Source organism: Nicotiana attenuata, chromosome 8 (assembly GCF_001879085.1).
Source record: "Nicotiana attenuata strain UT chromosome 8, NIATTr2, whole genome shotgun sequence".
In the NCBI taxonomy this organism is placed as follows: domain Eukaryota; kingdom Viridiplantae; phylum Streptophyta; class Magnoliopsida; order Solanales; family Solanaceae; genus Nicotiana; species Nicotiana attenuata.
The window spans coordinates 27,766,750-27,783,980 of record NC_031996.1 but is presented as its reverse complement, the minus strand read 5'-3'; the positions used below and the strand labels follow the sequence as shown (position 1 = coordinate 27,783,980).

General features: G+C 35.9%; 1 long non-coding RNA gene across 2 annotated transcripts; it reads right to left on the bottom strand.

Annotated features, from left to right (window-relative positions):
- On the bottom strand, positions 2,748-4,988 carry LOC109231122. Of its 2 annotated transcripts, none has more exons than XR_002068759.1 (2): positions 4,783-4,988; positions 2,748-3,767 (listed from the first exon to the last, which is right to left on the bottom strand). It is a non-coding gene; the product is annotated as an uncharacterized LOC109231122 (long non-coding RNA). The 2 variants fall into 2 exon arrangements; XR_002068758.1 differs by having other exon boundaries at positions 2,748-3,136; positions 4,783-4,987.

Sequence of the window (17,231 nt, the reverse complement as noted above, 5' to 3'; positions counted from 1 at the left end):
GAATCGATCTTTCTTTTCATTGTTGAATCTCTCTTTGATTAATCAATGTGTGATATTCCGAATCCTCATTACTAATGGAATCCAAATGATCTCTGGATTGATCAGAAGATCCTTTCACTTGGCTAGAATCCGTTACTTGAACGAAACTTGATCTTGTGGAATCATATTGAATATTTGACGATACATTCTATACCTTGCTAAAAAACCGATCCTTGTTTACCAACCACACATTGTCTAACCAAATCCAATCTCTCTCGATACGTTCCTCAAAAAATCCGATTCGGGCGGATACTTCCCCCAACTAACGAAGAGATCTTGGCGAAATTGCCACATATGAAATTGAGCACAGTTTTGCAAAGAAATAGCCCACTTATTTCTCGAGAAGAGATGGGAAACATGCTCAATATCATTTGGAACCCATATTGTAACTAGCATTTGCTACTGCAGAATAAACTAATTTCAAAATGGGATAACATGCTCGATAGGGCATGAGTTCTAGTATCATAAGCGTCTCCTCATAGGAACGGCCGCGAATTTGATCGATTACTCTTCGTGCTTTGTCAGCAGACATAGNAAGAATTGTTTTTGATCCAAACCGCAGGAATCAATAGAAAAGGCAAATCCCTTATGATACACCAGATCCGGCTCGGTTATTGATAGAGTGAATAGATCTGCCATTTCTTGAAATCTCTCTTCTGATTCAAAATCGTAGTGTAACGTGTATCCTCCCCTGTTCCGGTCATGGAATAGATGAAATAAATCAAAAAATGGATTTTTGTTCAAGAATGAAATCTTATTGGAACTGTCCATATCCGGTTCATCCTTCGGAACCATATCACATCCCGGATCTGATGAAATAGGATGAATTGAGACGGTATTTTGTAAATACGTAATTATCTTGAATATATTAACCATTTCTTTATTTTCCGATCGCCTGGAAGGGACAAAAGAAAGATCTTGTTGTTTCTTCAACTAATTTCTGATCTCTAGTGGACCTCTCAGTAGGATTCGAACCCAGATGAAGTTCTGACCATCTATCAGAGAAAAAAGAACGAACGGATCTTGTAGGATTCCCAAGAAATTCTTCGATTTCTTCCGGAAACAGATGATTAATCATCTGCTTCTCACGTTCCGTGAATAGCCGGGACATTGAGGAATATCCAGAAAGGCATTTCGGGAATCGGCCTGATTCTATCTCTTTTCGTTCCGTTTGAAGAAAGGAAGGATCCCAAAGAATCGATCTTTCTTTTCGTTGTTGAATCTCTCTTTGATTAATCAATGTGTGATATTCCGAATCCTCATTACTAATGGAATCCAAATGATCTCTGGATTGATCAGAAGATCCTTTCAGTTGGCTAGAATCCGTTACTTGAACGAAACTAGATCTTGTGGAATCATATTGAATATTTGACGATACATTCTGTACCTTGCTAAAAAACCGATCCTTGTTTACCAACCACACATTGTCTAACCAAATCCAATTCTCTCTCGATACGTTCCTCAAAAAATCCGATTCGGGCGGATTCTTCCCCCAACTAACGAAGAGATCTTGGCGAAATTGCCACATATGAAATTGAGCACAGTTTTGCAAAGAAATAGCCCACTTGTTTCTCGAGAAGAGATGGGAAACATGCTCAATATCATTTGGAACCCATATTGTAACTAGCATTTGCTACTGCAGAATAAACTAATTTCAAAATGGGATAACATGCTCGATAGGGCATGAGTTCTAGTATCATAAGCGTCTCCTCATAGGAACGGCCGCGAATTTGATCGATTACTCTTCGTGCTTTGTCAGCAGACATAGATATATGTTCACCTAAAGCATATACTTCTGTTTTTTTCTTCTTTAGCATAAGGTTTGCCTCCTACTACTGAATCATAAGCATCTAGATTTTTTTATTAATATTATCGACGAGATCTATTATCGCTTTTTGCATGTCCTCTAAAATTTAATGTAGGTGCAAATTCTCCCAATTTGTGGCCTACCATACTATCCGTTATGTAAATAGGCAAATGCTCTTTTCCATTATGGATAGCAATAGTATGACAGATCATTGTGGGTATAATGGTAGATGCCCGGGACCAAGTTAATATTATTTCTTTTTCTGCTTTTGTGTTAAGCTTTTCAATTTTTTTTAATAAATGATTGGCTACAAAGGGATTTTTTTTTTAGTGAACGTGTCACAAGCTTACTCTTTTTTTTTTGTAAAGTTTTTGTAAAAACGAAGAATTTAATTCGATTTTCTCTCCTATTTACTACGGCGACGAAGAATCAAATTATCACTATATTTATTCCTTTTTCTCTAATTCAGCAGCCTTTTGTTCAATTTCTCGTGGAGTCAAATTCTCATCAGTACGAGTCAAGGGAATGGTCCCCTAGCCTCGAATGTCCATATAAAGAACACGACGAGCATAAATACCCTCTTTAACTTCTATTCTAACGGATTGAATATCTTTTATAAGGAATCGGAGGAATATGCGACGATTTTTTCCTGGAAATCCCCAACGAAAAATACAGACTATTCCTTCCTTTCTATCAAATCGATCATAACCACTACCTACTAATCTTCTTTTGTCCGAAGAAATGATTCATCGAAATAATGAGTCACCATTGATATCGACACATCTGAGATCGCCAAATGCTCGGGAGTTCCTCTATTCAATCCTTTTCCTTCTTCTAGTTGTTGGATATCTCGTTCGTAAAAAACTCTAGTAATTTAAAAAAAAGTACATGTCAAACAGTAGAACAAAAGTGCAGTTCCTGATAAGTACGTCATACTTATATTTTATCAACAGAAACACTTAGTGTTGCAGTTTCTTTTGAAAGGTGTTGAAGCATTTTTGTAACTTCGACTATATCATTAAGATAGTATTAGGCCATACTTGATTTCTGATCAACATTGGATGCAAACATTTGTACTTTATCAAGCAAAAAGAGGGTTGATAGATGAAGAAGTTCTTTTGCTTGCCATACACCAAAGTCAGGATCGAGTTTTGATGATGCTATGCCAGAGCACTTTCCTTTTGATCTATTGACTAACAATCTCTTGCTTCTGTATAATGCTCCATAATAGGTAATGTTGCTCTTTTCAGTCTATGTCTGCAGCTGTTGGGCGTGATTCCCATTGTAAATCTTATTCCACATAAATAAAGGATTAAATTAAAGGGATACAAACAGTTAGTTGAAAAAGACATAAGAAGATAATAATCTAATATGTGTTGATGAAACCAAAGAAGCAACAATGTCAAACCTTTTAAAATAACCATGTTCAGCTGATAGCCGAGTCTTGGACATGGAGATAACCAGTGGCTCAAAGAATCCTTACCCCTGCCACTCACTGTAAAATCCCTACCCACATCCATCAAATTATATGAAAATTATCCATTGTAGAAGCTCTAGGACCCACGATATTTTACCAATTCAGATTTTTTTTTGCTTACTTTCGTATTCTTTCAATAGTGTACATCCTCTTTAAGTATTGTAAACCCACTTGCATTTGTTTTACATTTTTCAACGCTACCAAAACATAGGACACTTTTGAAATTTTTTCTGGAATCGAAAATAAACAAAATGACATCAAATTTGAAACTAACGGTAGAACCTTATATTGTGTATAATAACCATTCAACACTGAGGTTTGACTTCTTTACCAAGGAATTTGTTCACCTTATCCTCAGGCTTCTTAGTACCCTCATAGTCAAGCAAGATAGGCCTACTATTTGTCTTGTTATAAGCAAAGCAATGTGTTACACCCGAAAGCTTCCTGAAATTAGGACAAAAGGCAACAAGCATTTCTTAAAGCTATCCCTTTCTAGAATTAACTCATTTCTAGATTCCTAAGTAAGTGCAAGTGGATTAGCTTAATCCCTTCCTAGCATAATGCTAAATATTTTGCGAATTGGCAGGGTCATCCAAGTTGTTCTTCCTCTTAGAAGTCTCATTCTTTGGCTAATTTGCCCTTTCATTTGAAGCAGATCACTTATATAGCTAAATGCTTGTTGCTTTACTGACAAAGCAGTCCATCCAAGGGAAGGGAAGACAGGTAAAACATAATCCATAATGATGTGAACCATTTGGAGAAGGTAGTTCAATAAGAAGATAGTTAAGGCACATGTGGAACACCAACAACAACAAAATATAATTCTTTTATAGCATGATTAGCGAAAGCCATCTCTTCCCCTGGCCCTATCAATTTTACTATTATGTTAACATGTGTCAATGTGCAATAACCAACAAAAGTGTTCATCACAGTAATCTAATTTTCCCTCAGTCTTGGAAATGAGTGCATTCTAAAGCTTCATTATTTAAAACTTAGATTTAGAGGTTTGCCATACCACTAAAGCTGAAAAATTGTACCAAAAATTAGAGATTCAAACACACTGTTTTAATGCAAATACCAGAAAATCTTCAACACACAGAGTCCTAAGAACGTAATTAACCTCCCCTCCTGGCACAAAGAATAATAAAAACAATTTTTACATACCAATTTTCACAATAAAATTTCTGTAAGTCCACACCAATTCTCACAATAAATTTCCGTAAATATACTAAAATTCAAAGCAAGCACCATTGTGAATCCCCCCCCCCCCCCCCAGCTTTCTTCAGTTCCAACCAAGCAGCAAAAACTCATTTATTCAGCCTTTCGGCAACTATACAAATTCAAAATAGGGAAAAGTCAAACAATTTTTTCCTCTAAAATAAAAATTCCTACCAGATGAAGAGAGGAGATGAAATAGTATATATCAGATCAGTGAAGTAAATTGAAATGAAGTGATTACCTTGATGCAATAAAGTTAGAGCAGCGAAGAAGTCCAAAACCCTATTTATCTTGTGAAGAAGATGGTAGAGCATCTACAAATGGAAGTTAATTTCCTTTAAGCTATGAATGCGAAAGTACTGCAAAATCCATGGAGGAACGGGGTTACAACTTGTATCGCAGATAATAAGTTGAGAATACTGAAGAGAGAGAATAACATGAGCTGTGTAGCGGTGCTGTCAGGTTGTATAGGTATAAAATGACTATGTAACCCTTGTTAATTTAAGGAGTGTGCGCTAGAAGATATAAGGACATAATAGAGAATTCAACACAACAGTACACTGAAATGACTAAAATAGTCCTTGGTCGGCAAGCAGGGACGTCGACGGAGAGCTACTTCTGCGCTCTTCTATATAAGTAGAATAGAATATGTGATACACAAATGATATACAGTGTAATACACATATTCATTTTTTCATGTTCTTCTTTTACTTTGAATTTTTAATTCAAACTACCTCAAAACTCCACTAAATCATCTCACAACTGAGATCAAGCTCCTTAAGATATACCCAATTTATTTTATTAACAGCCTCAAAAGAAAGCAAAAATTTGATTTTTTGGCTACAAATAGCTATTTGGCTAGTATTAGTAATATTTTATAAATTGATCAATTTTTGTAATAAGCTACTTATGAATGGACATAGCTAATATTTTTCCAAAACAAAAAAAATAATTAAAAGGCTGTAATTTAACAAAAATAGGATCAATTAGAACCTCGGCCCATTCTCGATTCGACTTTGAACTAAAAAATGGTTAATTACGAAAATTAATAGAATATTTATCTATTTATAGTACATTATAAATTTATTTCTTCAAAAAAAGTTATCATTTAATTACATTAGCATATATAATTTACCATTTACATGCAAAAAAAAAATATAAAAAAAAAATCCAAACTTCTCTATTTTCTCACCCTTTTCTTCCTCCCTTATTCGGTCATTCCACCCAGCTCCAATTTGTTACTCCCTCTGTTAATAATAAGTGTCCAATTTGCTTTTTTATTTTGGTTCAAAATAAGTGTCCAGTTATGTAATAAAGAAAGAATTCAATTTGTTTTTATAAAATAACCCCTATGTGTATATCCCTAAAAAGTTTTCTTACTCCTCACATTAAACGTTTAATTAGGGGTAGTTTAGTCATAGTAGGTATTTTTGTATGGAATTTAGTATTTTCTTAATGGGCGTGGTAAAAGCAAATTGGACACTTATTGTGAACCGGAGGGAATAACAAGTTTGTGTCATGTTGTCACTCAACCCGTGTTGAGATTGCTCAAGTAAGAGATACTCCCTTCGGACCACTTTAACTTTTTTTTTTTTTTTTGTTATTTTCAAACATATTAAGGAGTTTATTTTTTAGTATTAATTAACAATGAAATTGACGACATGATCTTAATTTATTCAATGAAAATATAACAAATATTCCTAGGCTCTTTACTCCAAGGACAATTTTGGGGAAAAAAAAGAGTTAATTCCTTCTTGATTTTTGAAATTAAACATTTTGGACCACAAAAAAATGGCCAAAAATTAATTAAAGTGAACCGGAGAGAGTAAGATTTATTTTGGTAAAAAATAAGTATTAATCATGGTTATTTTTTGTCGCCATTTAATGACCTTTTAATGCTCTTCGAGATGCTCTCCACTCCTAAATTTCAAGTTCCTAAATGACTTGCGCAGCGTTCGAATTTCTCAATTTAATATGTAGCAGGAAATTCCCTTCTCAAAGCAAATAGAAAATGTGCGTTTCCCTTTATATTCAAGTTTCTCAATTGAATTAGATCAAAATTATTGGACCTAGAAACCGATAATTGTCTGAACCAAAAGTCCTGCTTTGAAGCAAATTGGTTTGTTTCAACTTTTAAGTGAGGGTCTTTTCACGATAGATAACTAGAGATAATATTGTGCAGAATAGGACATTGAAAAATAAATTCATGTGATTAGTTAAGAGTCTAAACTGAAAATTTTTATTTTGTGCCTTACACAACTGACGCTAGTTGTATAGGCCTCTATTTTGTCTTACAACTTTGTGGTCCCAGAATTTTGTGGACCCAAATATGTAAGTTATGGGTCCACAAATGTGTGTAATAAAAAGAGGTCTCACACAATTAATGTCAGTTGTGTGAGGCACACAATAAAATCACTCGTCTAAACTCCATTGACAACCATTAAAAAACTTAAAACATTTAAATTAGAAAATATGATTTTGTGAAATTTGTTAGTACTTGTTTGAACTGCATGTTGTTGCAAATGATTAAGAATATCTTGTAAAGGGTATATTTCAACTTTAAGGAAATTTGGTGAAGATTCGAGTTGGCTTTAAATGAAATTTCAGATTGAAACTCGAAGAATAAGAGATAAATAAATTATATATATTTGTATATCGGGTGTATAAACGATATACAAAATATATACAAATAACAAATTATATATAAGTTGTATGTACGTTGTAGTTTTTCGATAGTATTTTGTACAAAAAAAGTTATATATGAAATAAAACAATAAAAGATTGCAAAGAAAAGAGAGAGAATTCTTATTGATTTTAGGATAAATTATAGTGGAATAGAACTCCTCTATTTATAGAGGAAAAGTAACAAACTCTAAAATCTCTCTAAAAGATAGACATTCACCATAAATAAAATATTATTTATAACACTCTCACTTAAATGTCTATTCAATAGATAATGTGACTCATTAAACCTTAACTAAAATAAAACCCAGTGAGAAAAAATTCTAGTGAAGAAAAAAGAGTACACATATCTAACAATACGCCTTTTGGGTTGCTGTCAAAAACTTGTAAGGAAAATCCAGTGGGACAAAACCTTGCAAGAAAAAAAGAGTACAATGTGTATTAGCTCCACCTGATGAGACAATCAATTTACATCTTTGAGCCTTCGCATTCCAATCTTGTGCACCATCTTCAAAAGATCGGTGGTAGAGATTTGATAAACAAACCATCCATATTAATTTGAATGAATATGGTGTACCTTGAAATCATCATTCTTGATAAATGTCACGACCCTAGTTCACCAACCGTGAACATGTCATGACGGCACCTGGTCCCTATGACCAGGTAAGCCTAACATTTGCGAAAATGTAATAATTGCGGAAAAATAGAGAAAATCAAACCAAATATCTAAAGGAAACCGACGAACCTTCTCGCGAACAGTAGAAACCAAGGCTGAGGCGTGTCTAGCCAAACTGGTGTAACGGACAGCATACTCCGAGACGGTCATAGCACCCTGGCGCAAATGCTCAAACTCCGCGCGCCATGCATCCCTGAGGCTCTGAGGAACAAACTCTCTCAGAAACATATCTGAAAACTGGGTCCAAGTCAGTGAAGCTGCCTCGTCTGGGCTGTCTAACTCATAGGTCGCCACCAATCATAGGCGGCTCCTCGAAGCTGAGAAGTATTGAAAGAGACCCCGCTCGATCCAGAGATACCCATAGTACGGAGAATACGGTAACACTCATCAAGAAACCCCAAGGCATCGTCTGATGCTAATCCACTGAACACCGGAGGATCATACTTCTTGAACCTCTCTAGTCTCATTTGCTCCTGCTCCGAAGCCGCTGCCATGCCCTCGAGCTGAACTGGTGCCGCAGGCGGCGCAGGAATAATCTCTGGGACCTGCTCAACATGCGCTCGCTGCTCAGGAGTGCGGGCGGCGGGAGTCTGTGCTCCTCCCCCGGCCTGGGATGTGGCTGCAGCAAGGGGAAGCAATCCTGCTTGAGCCAAAGTGGTGTACATACTCATGAACTGTTCCAAAGCCTCCTGAATGGCTGGGGTAGTAGTAGCAGTGGGCGTGTCAAAAATCTCGCACGACAGGGAAATCAAATGAAATGGAATATTCCTAACGGTTACATAGCTTCTCGCAGATAAGTACAGACGTCTCCGTACCGATCCACGAGACTCTAATAAACCGGCTTGTGATCTGTGACTCCTATGAACCTAGAGCTCTGATACCAACTTGTCACGACCCTAGTTCACCAACCGTGAACATGTCATGACGGCACCTGGTCCCCATGACCAGGTAAGCCTAACATTTGCGGAAATGTAATAATTGCGGAAAAATAGAGAAAATCAAACCAAATATCTAAAGGAAACTGTACCGAATGCCGCATGGCAAGTACAACTCAACATCACAAGTCTAAAACAATTCCCAAAACCCGAAAACTCACAAATCACAAGCTAAGGGATACATAAGAGGCTCTGACTCAAGAATATCTATACAAAGGAGAAATACTGAAATAGCTATACTTATTACAGAAAGCTGGAAAGGGACTCCTCGGTCTGCGGACGTAGCAGATATACCTCGAAGTCTCTACCGATACGCCTCCTTCCAAGGCTGACAGAACTGAGTGGGAGTACCTGTATCTGCGCAACAAAAATGTGCAGAAGAGTAGCATGAGCACACCACGGTGGTGCCCAGTAAGTATCAAGACTAACCTCGGTGGAGTAGTGACGAGGAACAGTCAAGGCACCTACCGGTCAATAAACAGTATAATCATAGGAATAATGGAAATGACATATAAATATGTAAGGATTGCATGAATGACCAAGAATGCTACAAATCACAATAAGGGAAAAATACAACAAGTAACAACGAGAATATAATAAATGAGGATAGGAAATGACGGCAGAATCACAATCCAAATCCTAAGGTCACAACACAGCAATGGGAAAACAAGTCAATAACTCATATCCTACAATGATGTTCACAAAGGTCTTATCCAACTCTTCCACAATTTCGCCAAGTCTCGGACAAACCACAACTCGCGAAGACCCAGCATCTGAAATCTAACAATTGGCATCCTATGCCCCATCAATCTCATGGTCATACCGACAACTAACTGGCTAACTAGGGCCACTCTCACAAATATAATGGATAAACGAGGGCGTACCTCCACCCTTAGCAAAATCAGGAGGAATTCATCTCTAAAAGGAGTGTTCAGCTACGTATATGCTTGTGCAAGTGTTTTTAACAGAATTCTACCAACCAGAAAACATGAAAAGGAGAACGGACCGCACGTGCGATGTTTCCCCACAACTTCCAAGCGATAAAGCTCATACCGGTAAGCAACCCACAATCACATTATTAAACAAATAGGAATGCCTCCACAGGCCGTCACAATTCTCTACAATCATCCCCTGACATAGCCCACCTTATTTCGCCACGTGTGCAATTAATAACATAATAAGCACCGCCTTATTTCGCCACACGTGCATCACAATGTTCCCACCTTATTCCGCCACATGCGCAACCCACATATAAGCATATAACATATCCCGCCTTATTACGCCGCATGTGCAAAACATCAATAACAACAATAGCACGACAAAGACCTCGTGCAACCCTTCAACAACAACCGCACGGCAGAAACCTCGTGCATCACTATACCAACAACCGCATGGCAGAAACCTCGTGCATCACAATATCAACAACCGCACGGCAGAAACCTCGTGCATCACAATATCAACAACCGCACGGCAGAAACCTCGTGCATCACAATATCAACAAATGACAATATATACAGGAACAAAGCAAGAGAATCAACTCAAGAGATTCCGTTCACCAAAAGACGGTACAACTAACGTACAAGGAAATAACTGTAACAGGGAAATACTAAGCTCAATAAGGACAACTCAACAAGGGAGAAATAATACGAAATAACGATTCCATAATACTCACTTCTACAACAAGGAAGTCAACATGGATCAAATAATTACAATTAAGGAGGTATCGACTAAACATAGGATATCTAACTTCTTCCCAATTAAGACCAATTAGTTACACGAGAGATAGAAATAATGCTTTCCAGATAGAGACAACCAGTTAGGAATGATAATGTAACTACAGAAGGGCAAATGTCTTACAGTTAAACAAGTAAAAGTCATTTAGGCAACAAGAATAACCAAAAAGGGCAGATAAATTCCAAGTAAGTCGTGTAGAGGTGGAACTAATAACAGGGAACTCAATCGTATCGAGAACAACTTCATATTCGGTGATTACAAGGGTCTAGGAGCCTAAAAGGGACAATTTTCCACAAATAAATCCGAGCACGCACTCGTCACCTCGCGTACAAGGAATACAATCAACAAAGAAGACTCAAATCCTAAGAGGAATTCCCCCACACAAGGTTAGGCCAGATACTTACCTCGAACCGGCTAAAATCAACTAGCAACCACGTTCTTGCCACGAGTACTCGACTCCAAATGGCCCAAACCTATTCAATTAAATCACACATTGTAAATAACATCTCAAGCAACTGATCCTACTATTTAATTCAAATCGAAAGCGCGAAATTAGGCAAAATGACCAAAATGCCCCTCAGGCCAACGTCTCGGAATCGGAAAATTTTGACATTTTCAGAACCCTCGTACTCTCACGAGTCTAACCATATAAAAATCTCCCAAATCGGAGGTGAAACACCCCCTCAAAACTCAACAATTTGGTCTATGAAGTTTTACCCATTTTTCACTCAAAATCTGAAATTAAAAGATGAAATTAAGAGGAGTTTCATGGAAATTGGTCTAAATCGAGTGAGAAGTACTTACCCAAGTCGCCCAGGTGAAAATCCCTTCAAAAATCGCCAAGAGCCGAGCTCTAGAAGTCAAAATGTGATTAAAATGGTGAAACCCTCGAATTTGGGGTTTAATTCTGTCTGCCCAGCGATTTGTTCATCGCGATCGCGGAACAACGATCGCGATCGCATAGAGGAAATTCGAGAAGGCCCAGAAATGTACATCGCGAACGCGAACGCGGGAAGAGAAAAATAGTGCTTCGCGATCGCGGAAGCATGAACGCGAACGCGTTGAAGGAAAATATTGAGGTCCAGAAGTTGCTATACGCGAACGCGTGAAAGCCTATGCGAACGCGAAGAGGAAATAAACTGGGCTTCGCGAACGCGATGAGACAGATGCAAACGCGAAGAAGGATTTTGAGGTGGTCTTCAACAATGCATCGCGATTGCGGGAGAATCTTCGCGATCGCGTAGAAGGATATCAGAAGCAGCAGTTCAGCAGTTCAAAAATAGAAGAAAAGGATCCGTAGCCCACCCGAAACACACCCGAGGCCCCCGGGACCCCGACTAATCACGCACACAAGTCACATAACCTAAAACGGACTCGCTCGAAGTTTCAAATCACATAAAACAACATCGAAACGATGGATCAAACCAAAAATCAAGCTTATGAACTTCCAAATCTTCAAAATACGCTTTCGATCGAAAACCTAACCCAACCACGTCCGAATGACCTAAAATTTTGCACACACCTCCCAAATGACATGACGGAGCTACTGCAACTTCCAAAATTCCATTCCGACCCTCGAATCAAAATCTCACTATCGGACCGGAAACTTCAAAAATTCAAACTTCGGCATTTCAAGCTTAAATTAGCTACGGACTTCCAAAATACATTCCGAACACGCTCCCAACCCCGAAATCACCTAACAGAGCTAACGGAACCATCGAATTTCCATTCCGAGGTCGTCTTTACACTGTTCTGATTACGGACCATTTTTTAACTCTTAAGCTCTCATTTAGGGACTAAGTGTCCCAGAACTCTCCAAAACTCAACACCGAACGTCCTGGCAAACCAAAATAGCAGAAATGAACTTAGGGGAAATAGTTAATGGGGGATCGGGGCGTGAATTCTAAAAACGACCGGTCGGGTCGTTACAATAAATAAGTAATGTCTTCATATAATGTCGTGGAATGACCTTTTCAATATCTCCATAGAGGTAAAAATTCTCCCTATCACATTATCATACTTATAGTTATAGCAAGATACATATGTGTACAAATTGCACTTAGGATGTGGTACGCCAGGACCAAGAATTATATATGCTATAAGCGATTTAAATCCTTCAGGGATTGTCATATAAGTTAAGTCGTATAAGCCATATAAATAGACGTTAGATCCATATTAAGTTTTCATGTCAGTCTGGACATATAAGATAGATAAAAGTGAATGCACACACCATTGACTTTATACTTTCAAATGTTTGATCTGTAGGTCCAAAACTACGTGTCTTTCATATGCAACCAATTATACTTGAATTGTTTCTCCAGACTTAAGATCCTCATAAATATTTAGCGTTATCATAGATATAATCGACAAACATTTATATCGGTTCCAACCTATTTTTCATAAACATAACATAGAGATCTCTTCATTCATATTTTTAGGCACCTAAACCTCTCCTGAGATTTTATGAAGTGCTATGTCATGTGATCTTCTAAATCACTTGCCTCCTTATTATGATTATTCTGATCATTTGATCATCTTCTTTATTAAGAATTTTATTTGAAACTGATTTTTCTATATTCTTTAAGCGTACCATAGACTTTGTCCTTCTAGGACTTATTCAAATAGGAGAATTTGTAGTGAGAATATACGTTGCTTTATTTGGGTCAACAAATGCGTCTGGAAAGCTTTGCAATATATTCCAGATGAATTATCAGTTTATGAACTTCAAGTTCATATTATCTTATTCGAGGATCTAGATGTACAAATGATAACTCATTCCATGTAATTTTTTCTCAATTGTATATCTTGTCTCCCCTTCATGTTAGAAAAACTAACTTGCTTCCTCAACTTTGGAAACCCCACTTTTTGTGTGTTATGGTGTAAATCAAAATATACATTGCATATCAATAATAATAAGATGGAAATATTTGGCTCCTTATCCCAAACCACTTTGTATGTTATGGTATTAATCAAAATATACACCGCACATAATAATAAGATGAAATTTTGATTCCTAACCCTGAACCACTTGTGAGGGAATAATATAATATACTTTCGTATATAACGTATATCAAAGTGATATAGATAACTTTGTTCTCATAAGTAATAGTGTCACTATTAAGTGGAGGTACTCAATAAATTATTTTACTAAACCAACTGTGATATAAACTAACTTATCAAGATGAACTGTTTTGAATAGTAAATGTGGAAATTATGCTCTAAATTAAATTATTGAGCAAGTTGCCTCGCAAATACCAGGTTGCAGGTTAATAATAATTGCACATGTAACCATCTCATAGATGCATCTAATATGTTATATATGTCATGTTAGTAGGCTCATATTCACCATTGATATTTATTGCATTCATGAGATTCAATCTCAATTTTAGTTGGTCTATTAATTAATGAGAACAAATAATATAAATAATTCGTAAATAACTTTCTAGTTCTCTAATATTTACATGTATGAATTCTCTTTTATTTTTACACATCATACTTAAATTAACATGGCTAAACCAATTATGCCAACTAGATAAATTATCAATATTAATAAACTTCGGGTTTATACCATGACGTGTGTAATTATCAATAAACTCCAAGTTTATTATGATTGGGTTTATTTTATGGCAACAAGTGCAGTCCGATCTTGTTGGTTATGCCGATGCTGGGTATTTATCTGACCCACACAAGGCTCAATCTCAAACAGGCTATGTGTTTACATGTGGAGGCACTGACATATCTTGGCGATTGACTAAGCAATCAATCATGGCTACTTCAGCTAATAATACTGGGATAATTGCTATTAATGAAGCGAGTCGAGAATGTGTGTGGTTGATGTCTATACATCTTATTTGAGAAATTTTTAATTTGAAGTGTGACAAAATACCCACGATTTTATGTGAAGACAACGCAGCATGCATAGCCCAATTGAAGGGAGGATTCATAAAAAGAGATAGGACAAAGCACATTTCATCAAAGTTATTTTTCACACTTGATCTTCAAAAGAATTGTGATATCAATGTGCAACAATTTCGTTCAAGTGATAATATGACTGATTTGCTATCTTCTGCAAATGAATAATCTTTTGCACCTTTTTTTTTCCCGACAAATAGAGGCATGTGGATCAAGATGTGACAACGATAGATTTTTTCACAAAATTTAACCGTTTGGTCTCACCATTTTCTCCCCCTAATTTTGGGGAAAATATCTCATCGAATCGACAATCTGCAAATCGTATAGTGAACAAATCTCCCGTTAATTTTTTGAGGTAGAGAATAATGGAGGGTGATACAAACCCAACATATATGCATAACCTTCTTTGGGGATCCATCTTGGTGCGATATGACTGTGCTACAGGTATATTGTGCATCCAAAAATTCTTAAATAGGATATATTAGGTTCATGATCCAAAACTAATGCAACGGGAAATATTTATGATAAATTGTCGGTCTGAGACAAACAAGCATTGTTGCATAGAAAATGGTACGACCCCAAAAAGAAGCGGACAACCTCATTTTCATTAGTAATGGTCTTGCTATCAAATGCAGACGTTTAATAAAATACTCTGCAAGGCCATTTTGAGTGTGGACATGAGCAACATGATATTTCATTTTTATCCCAATTGATAAACAATAATCATTAAATGCCTGGGATGAAAACTTAGCAGCATTATCAAGTTGAATAGACTTAATTGAATTATTGAGGAACTATGTCCATAATCGAATTATTTGTGCCATTAGTTTTGGAAACGCCAGGTTGCGAGATGACAATAGACACACATGAGACAATCTAGAAGATGCATCTATTAAGATCATAAAATATCTAAACGACCCACTAGGTGGGTTAATACTGAATAGGTCTACAAATATCCTCTTGTATACGTTCCAAAAACGCAGGGGACTCAATTCCAACCTTTGTTGGTGATGGTATAATAACTTACCTTGATAACAAGAAGTGCAAGAAAATCATTATTTAAAAGAATCTTTAAATTCTTTAATGGATGCCCATTTGAGTTTTCTATAATTCGTCTCATCATAATTGATCCAGGATGTCACAATCGATCGTGCCAAAGTACAAAAATACTGGAATTAGTAACCTTTTGGTTTACGATAGAATGTGCCTCAATTGCACTAATTCTTGTCTAATACAGGCCACAAGACAAAGACGAAAACTTCTCAATAGCTCTTTTTCTGGCCAGAGACATTCTTGGTAACGATGAGATATTCAAGATTATTCTCATCTACTGTCTCAATATGATATCCGTTTCGGCGGATATCATTAAAACTCAAGAAGTTCCTTCCGGGCTTGGAGAAGAACATTATATTATCTATGATAAGTATTGTTCCCCTAGGCAGAGTTGTAGTAGCTCTTCCAAAGCCTTCAATTTAAATATTACTACCAGAAATTGTAGTAGCATCTGCCTTACACATGCTTAAATGAGAGAAATATTTCTTCTCTTTGAAAATTGTATTTATCGTAGCTGAATCAACTAAAAATATATTTTTACAATTGAAATTTGATCCAAATTTTCTAGAGATATCCATATTTGCTAAGTCTTCTCAAAGAGCTTCTTGATACGGCAAAGTCTCGTGCTTATAACGTGAAATAACAATAAAAGATTGCAGAGAAAAGAGAAAATTCTTATTGATTTGGGATGAATTACAATGGAATAGAATTCCTCTATTTATAGGGGGAAAGTGACTTAGCCACAAAGTAATAAACTCTAAAATATCGCTAAAAGATAGACATTCACCATAAATAAAATACTATTTATAACAATATATAAATTGTAGCTTTTGACCGAATTTCATAAAACGAAAAATTATATTTAAGTTGGATATATATTATATATTATATATTTAATAAAAAAATTATTTATTTTCTAGTAAATAGGAAAACCTAGCTAAAACTGATAAATAAGTTTAAATTTTTGTATATATATATATATGAAAAAACTCCTTTTTATTTATATAGAATCATTGAACACTGCGTTCACATATTTATAGTTTTATACATCTAATTATTTCTATAAATTATATAACAAAGTGAGAATTATTATTAGAAAGGATCATATGGATATTTGCAAGAAATGTTCATAATTTAACGAAGGTTGGTAAAGAAATAGAAATTGCTAGGTATTTCATAAACGAATTCTTGAGTCGGCTCATATATTTTCATGAAGTTTATTTTTTATTTGTCATTATTAACTTTTAAAATCATCTTTTCGCAAATTATCGTTTCCTTATATAGTGATCAACTGATCCTCGTAGGATTGATAATATATTATATTATCTTTGACAAGAGAAAATTTTAGTCTTTTATATATTAATTTTGCACTCGTAAGCCAAAATTTAAATACCTTAAACTTAAATAACACATGTAAGATCATTTATTTGGTGTAATCTTATATCTTATAGTGAATTTTGAGAAAGAAGAATTAACCTAAAAATCATCCACCCAGCCCCTTAAATTAAAAATCTAGAAAATAATTTATATAAAATTAATTAGTATAATTTATGTATATATGCTAGGAAAATAAATAATGAATCCACATGCTATTTGCGTAAAAATCAGTTTGAGAAAAGGTCAGTAGAAAGTTTTAGGGCCAAAGCCCAAAACAAATAATAGGCCCATAGTAGGTCAACAGCAACGTGTCAGAAACAG